Consider the following 8,073-nt stretch of genomic DNA (forward strand, 5'->3'; position numbering starts at 1 on the left):
CTCTCAAGCTTTCAAACGCTTTTTGAAAAATTCGAATCCGTCAATTAGGAGAGCTCTGGCGCTTGTTTAAACATTGGTCGAATTTTTGTACTATAATTTTGTATTTTTGTAATATAATGAGTTAATTTCTCATTTGCTTATATTTTAAACAGTAAATAATATTTGAATTATACTTTAATCACAAAAGAAATGTTTAAATTAATAATTAATTAATTACTAATTTTCGACATATTTTGAAAATAATTGTTGTTTAAACAATTTTAGAATATATAAATAAATTTGTTTTTGATCTTTGATAAACAGTATATAAGTTTATGCACTTACCTTTAACACAATAAAAAAATAAAGTTGATAATTAAAGAAAGTTTAAAGATAAATAATAATCGGACTGAAAGACCAATAATAATTATTAATGGTAGGTATTTGAAAATACGCTAATTGTTTTCTTTAAATCGCGAGACATCGATTTAAAGAACTGATATTATTTTGACCTCATCTATTTGTACTCGATTTTTTTTTGTATTAAGTACCGGGACAAGTATATTTACTATTTCTAAAGTCTAAAGCTGAGTCGACGAACTACTTCAAAGTTTTCAAGGTAATTATTTAAGACGAACTTCTTTGATGGCGATTCAAATTTTTCTTTGCAAACCGGAGGCCTCCGGCGTTTCATTATGAACCTGTTACCCCAAATATCTCGAATCAAAGAACTAATTGGATATGCGCTCGTTTGAAATAATAAATTCACGAACCGGAAACAAACCCATGTAAAAATAAAATATTGATGTTACCTTACGGTCGACACAGACTGTTGTTAGAAAACGATCTTTAATTTTATTTTTCTGAAGCTACGAGAGCCTGAACTCTTTTATTAATACTGTTTCTTAAAGTCGAGGTGCGAAACTTTTTTAATTACTATTGAATTATCGCAATGATACGAATAAACATTTTTGGAACCGCTGACTCCATCGATAGCTCGGTTGGCCCTGTTTCCAATGAGTTCAGTTTTCATTCCAGAAGTTCTCAACAAGTTTTAACAAGTTTGATTATTATTAATTTTAATTAATTTAATTTAGTTAATAATTCATTCTGGAAATGATCGTTATAAGCATTAAGAAAATCACAATTATTGTTGTGGCTAACGTGATTGTAAATTTAATTTGTTTTCCTGTCAGTTGTTTCGCTTTTTTTTAAATCTACACCACTTTTTAAGGCATGTTGAACACTTCTGACAGACACTTTTGTTAAAGAACACATTCCCAAGGCGTCACTTACTAATATCCGCGTTTCATACTAGATTGCTTTGATAAACATTATTTACCATACAACGTTCTTGATCTGTTAAATCCGTTCGTTACGACCACCCCGATTATTAATAGATTGGCCACTAACACTGGCACACGATTTTGTTTTGAAAAACACACTGGGATAAATAAAATGCGAAAATAACACGTTTTTCTAACTTGCAAGCATATGACACGAAAGGAAAAGCCTAAGTTGGAAACAGATAAATCGAAAAATGGAACCATGCAGTGCTGGTCGCCTCTTTTTGTACACGAGAAGATAAAAACTACTCGCGTCAGGTATATCGGTATACTATGCGGAATGAACGACATACAATTTCCGCAATGATACGAATACAAATTTTTGGGATCGCTGACTCCATCGATAGCTCGGCTGGTCCTATTTATAAGTGTTTACACAAATCGTTGCACATAAACATGTGCAATTAAGTCTCAGTTTTCAGTGAGCTCAGTTTTCAATCCAGAAGTTCTCAACAAGTTTTAACAAGTCTGATTATTATTAATTTTAATTAATTTATTTAATTTAATTAACAATTACAAAACAGTAAATAACTGTTATTTATAAAAATTAAACTAAAGCAAAAATCCCCTTCAAATCCATAAAGTAAACATACATTTTGTCTGTTTTAACTATACAACGTATCACGACTGTGCAGATGAACGAAATTGCTTTAGAAGCAGTAAAAATGTGTACAAAATGTGTGGTATCTTATATTAAACGTCTGTAATTAAACATCTTTAATGATGATGAATAAAAAGCGTTATATGATACGGAAACAGTTACAGCAGTAGCTGAGAGCGCTTTTAGTTATTTTATTAAATTTTACGTCACGCTTGCAGTTACTCTACACAGGGTGCGAAACATTCAAAAGATAGGTAAAAATTTGTTAGAAGAACGATGAGATGTACTTTCAAAACAGAAAAATCAAAAGTGTCTAATAGGAATTAGCATTATTTTTTTAATAATGGCGGAGTACAAATAAATCCCGCTTAAAAATTTTAATCGAAAATAATCCATTGTACCTGTAATTAAAGCCCTGTGATACTTATTTTGGGGGAGCCGATTTACGTAAGAATAAGAATTATGCAAATTGTATAATTAACTTTCCCGTTCTGCAGACGAATCAAAATCCCCTAAATAAGCGAAGACGAAAGGACAAACCGCTTTTAAATTTTATATTTGTAAAAGCAATTTTCCGTTTAATTAAGAACCGGGAAAAACGTAAAAAGCGAAATACCGAAATTTTAATATGCAATCGGATCCACAAATTTAGATTAAACCTAGTGTTAAGTTTAATTGTTAATTATATCTTCCATTCCAATATAGGAAAGAAAGCAGGCGATTCGGAACTGTAGTTTTAATTTTAGTTTCTATTAATTAACTTCTTTGAGATTATCGTTGGAAAATATAAAGCAATATGGAAACTCGATTGTAGGAATTTCAGTTTTAACTAAATATTCAAGTTGGAGCTCTATGCTTTGTTATTATTAAACTTCTCCGAGGTCCCATTATTTGATCCTTATCTAAGTTTCCAGCAAAACACTGCGCTATATTTTCTTTCTCTTCAATGTTAGGGTTTCATTATATTATCTCATAAAGTTTTTTTTTTAATTTAAGAGATAAAACCGCGATGACATTCATTGATAACAGGACACTTTCTCTGAATCACAACAAATACATCCTACAATTCTGCTAAAAGGAAAGATAAATGCTTGTTTTAGGGAAACAAGATTCAAAAAAGAAATTACTGGAAAATTTCTCTCTCATTTAAAATGTGGCTAATTGTTATAGTTACATAAAACTTAAATTAGTCCTCGGACTTATTCTTAAAATAATCCGTAACACTGTCATATTTACCATAAAAAAAACTTATTATAATGAAGACACTGTCCTGTTATAAATTTCTCACATAATACTTGTCCAGATTATCTATAACTTGTCCGAGACGTGCACTGCTTCCCCTCCAATCCTTTACAGCCATCTCCGAAGAGCTAATTTACCAGATTTATCTGAATTTACATTTTTTTATTACAAGCACGATCGCTTCTACAGAGATAAGCTAGAAATTATTACGCGTATCGGTACAAAAAGATACGATAAAGCTGTGTTTTAAGAGATAAAGTCTACTAAGGTGAAACACTTTCATTATCTAGTACAAAAAAGTCACCCACACTTTCTCATACCCATGCCTAAAATTTTAAATTAAATTAAAAAAGAAACGGTAAAGTCGCTATGAATAAGGATATACAATGTATTAAATATTTAAAACTTAAAAAATATATTTGCAAAGGTTATTTCTATTCCTTTTCAGTTTAAATGCGATGATTTAAACTTATTTGAGTTTAAAACGATGGAATCGAACAAATACACATATTATGAGCGTCCATAGTTAGAAGCGTAATGTACAGTATGTGTAGTTAAAAGCATAATGTACACCGAGCGTAATTAGAAGCATAGTGTACAGCAGTCCTAGTTAGAATTTTCTTAAAACATAAATGAGTTTAAAACGAACTAATACACATAATTTGAGCGTCCGTAGTTAGAAGCGTAATGTACAATATATGCAATTAAAAGCATAATGTACACCTTGCGTAATTAGAGTTAGAAGCGTAATGTACAACGTGTGTAGTTAGAATTTTTTAAACGTAAATGAGTTTAAAACGATCTAACCGAGCAAATACACATAATTTGAGCGTCCGTAGTTAGAAGCGAATATGTTCAATTAAAAGCATAATGTACAGCGTGTGTAGATAGAAGCATAATGTACAGTGTGTGTAGTTAGAAGCATAATGTGTATGGAGCCTAGTTAGAAGCGTAATGTACAACAAACGTAGTTAGAATTTTACGCATAGTAGGAAGGGAACATTTTAGCAAATACCAACACATGAAAATACCCCTAAGTTATACAAAATAAATTACTATAATACATTTAAAACCTCACCTCTCCGAAATTGTATACAAGGTGAACGCCCATAATATATTTTTTGATTCAATGTTTTTGGACTTATAATGATTACATTACATTTAAACATATTTCAACATTGTGACTGGAGTTTATTGCTGATGTTTTTTTAATTTAGCGGTGACGTAGCTGGAAATTAGGCGCTCCTGAAATTTCTATTGTACTTAAGGGTTACCCTGTAAAAAGTCACACCTGAGTCTTGATAGCGCGTAAAACTTTTTGAACATTTACTGTGCCGTCCAATTGTGTCAAGTTTTCCTTAAAACTTTGAAACAGTTGAAAATTACAAAAGTTCGGAATTTATCGGGTTGTCCTTTAAATTCATTTTTTATATATTCGCAAATGCCAGCTGAAAACTTTCTATTTTCCTGTTGTGCCACTAATTTTAATTTAAACTTAGATGACAACTTAGGGAGGACTCGGGCAGAAATAAGAAGCAACTTTTACTAGACCAGCCACTAATATCTCCTAATTAATTATAAGAAACTACTCGATACTGGGGCTTGACCATCTCTTTTGCTCTATTTCGCGACAGCTTTTAAAACTTTGACGGAAGAGCACGAAACTTTAGCGAAACCCACAAAATAAAAAACTCCTTTTGAAACATTAATTCTCCATTAAAAATTCTTTATACTTAATTATTAAAAATTTCCTTCCACTAACACGAAGCCCGTAAAATGCGATACCCATATCGGGGAAACCTTACAAGATATTGTGGAACACGTATACTTATTTCAAAATAACATATTTTATTTTAGGCACTTTAAGCATCTATATTTAATATAAAATACTTTACACACTAGTGCGTAAAATTAAGCATTTATACTCTAAGGCGTAAAATAAAATGTAAATGAACTATTTTCTCTCATGTCGCAGTCGTACTATGGAAACACAGAAGCTCCTCTGTACTTTACGCACCATTGCGTAAAATAAAGTACTTCACGCACTACTGCGTAAAATTAAGTGGTTTACATTTTAGAACGTAAAATAAAATCTAAAGTATATATTTTTCCTCATGTCACAGGTATGCTCGTGAAAGCAGAGTCAAGTAATCAAAACATTTTCAAATATTTGCTGTACTTTACGTGCTAATACGTAGAATAGAATACTTTGCGCACTAATACATAAAATGAAATTCTTTCTCTAAAGATGAAGTACTTTACGCACCAATACGCAAGAGAAAATACTTTGCACACAAATACGGAAGATGAAGTACTTTACGCACTGACATAAAGCATAACTTTACGCACAAATACGCAGGATGACTATTAACTAATGCCTAGAAGTATACACACTATTGCATAAAATTAAATATTTTACCGAATATTGCAAACAAAATTAAGAGTTTCCGCATTAAAGCGAAAAAAGAAGTCTTTTTGCGCGACGGCGTAAAATTAAGGTACATACACATTAATTCGCTGATGGGTAAAATGATATACTGTGCCTACCAATGCGTAAAATAAAGTACAGCACTCGCTAACGTGTAAAATCATGTACTTTACGTACTAATGCGTAAATTGACGCACCTTTTACGCTAATGTGCAATGAAGTACTTTACGCGTTAATTTGTAAAATGGAGTACTTTACACACGCCAATGTGTGAAATTACGTGTTTTACTTACTAATACGTAAAAGGAAGTAATTTCCGCTCTAGTGAATACATAAAGTATATATTTTTTCATGTTAAGACAACAATTTTAGAACCTTTGCTGTGCACAGTAGTACTACAATATTTCGCCACCGCGTACGATATTCTTAAACTCGCCCGGAGCTCGATTTCGAAACGATTTGTCATCTTTTGCTCCTATTGCTGATTAGACGTTCAAACGCGGTACTAAACCCAGAGGATCTAGTCGTAAATCTTACATCCACATGGAAGTACTACAGGACGGTTAGTTAAATCCGCGTGTACTAATATGGCAAATAATTTATGGAATCTAGATGTAGTAAACACTATTATCGTATGTAGTTAACAATAGTTTTACACGTCGCTGGGTGCCTCAAGGTTGTTTTAGTAACCCATGCATCAGCAACTCGCAGTCCGCGCTGCAAATTGTGATACCAAAATTTCAACTAATTAATTCACTGCTTTGTTGCGTAGCAATTACCCCGGCAATAATTACTGATAATTTAGCTGTTAGTAATTTCAATTTGGAATTTATTATACTCATACTTGGCAAATTCGGTACAACAGACCGCGCACTATCTTATATCAATGATTTTATTAAATATGAAGTATTTAACCAACAAAAGTGTATAAAACTCACAAGTGAAAAAAGTACTTTACAGTATTTCTTCTGGAAGTCACGTAATTGATTATTCCCTCGTATATTTCCGTAAATAATAGTATCAGTTTATAGCAAAGTACTGTTTAAATTAAATCGTACACTAGTGTGTAAAATATTTACTGTATGCGCTAGTGTGAAAAATCGTACGTGCTGCACATGTTGCGTAGTTATTTCGATACTTTTTACATTCGGTTGTACAAAAAGATATATAAATTTTACGCACCCTTACACTAGTGTCTAGAATGAAATGAAAGCAATTATTATTATTTTCTCGCATATATCAGCAATCATGTGCCAGTCTGATATCAAAATGTAAATAATTTATTATCTGCACTAGTGCGTAAAGTGTTTACTTTGCACACTAGTGTAACAATGTCACATATTACGTACTGTACAGTATGGCAGAAGAAAAGACTTAACTTTTATAGTTATTTCACAGCAGGTCTTTATTATATACAAGGTGGTCGTAAACTTCATCACGTTATGTACTTAAGTAAAAAAGTGTATAAAGTGAAAAAAGTACTTTTCGCTATTTATTCTAGATAGTCACGCAATTATTGATTATTTCCTCGAATTTCAGTAATATCAGTTTAGAACAAATAAGTATTGTTCAAATTAAATTGTGCACTAGTGCGTAAAATATTTACTGTATGCACTAGTCTACGTGCTGCACATCTTGCGTAATTATTTCGGTACTTTGATAGCTTAGAAGTGATTGTTAGTATTGCCACTGTGATATATTAAAATGTAAATAATTTATTATGTGCACTAGTGCGTAAAGTGTTTACTTTGCACATTAGTGTAAAAATGTCACTATTACGCAATGTACAGTATGGTAGCAAAAATGACTTATATCATCTGTGGGTATGCAAATATGAATTTACAAAAAGGGGGGAAATTATTACAGCAAAAAATTTACATCTTCTGGATTATTTACAGCGATTTTGTTGACTTTTCAGTTTCGTTCCTCATTCTTATTATTTATACTCGCGAGCTCCGAAGACGAAAAGTACTAAATAAACGGGGACGATAAAAGGATTAAGTAAACGTTAAATCTTTATTAATTTAGTCATTCCTTCATCAGAGCATAATGTTGAATAAGATCAACATTTACAAAATGTGAATGCTGTTCGTAAATAATAATTTAACTTCTTCCGATTTTGAGTTGGGATCCTATCAGAACTTACTTGAGACGTGTTTGTGCCCACTGAGATACTCAGATTAATTTATAATCGCGTTTTAATTTTAGGAAGAAAAACAAAGTCGAAATGAAGTAACGACTCAAAGGCAAAGTCTGTTCGATTTGTACACAATTATTAAAAGCATCTGATGATGTAATGTATTCATTGTTTCGAAACGCCCTGTATATTTAAAATGAAAGGTGCAAATAACTATACTAATGATTTTTTTTATTCCAGAATCCAGAGACTTAGAGGAGCAGTTTTGGAGTAAGTATCAGAATTTATTCAAATTTCATAAATAATTGGAAAAAAAAACGCTTGCTGTTTTAAATTTGCA

Source organism: Anoplophora glabripennis, unplaced genomic scaffold, assembly GCF_000390285.2.
Source record: "Anoplophora glabripennis isolate ALB-LARVAE unplaced genomic scaffold, Agla_2.0 scaffold32, whole genome shotgun sequence".
Taxonomy (NCBI): Eukaryota; Metazoa; Arthropoda; class Insecta; order Coleoptera; family Cerambycidae; genus Anoplophora; species Anoplophora glabripennis.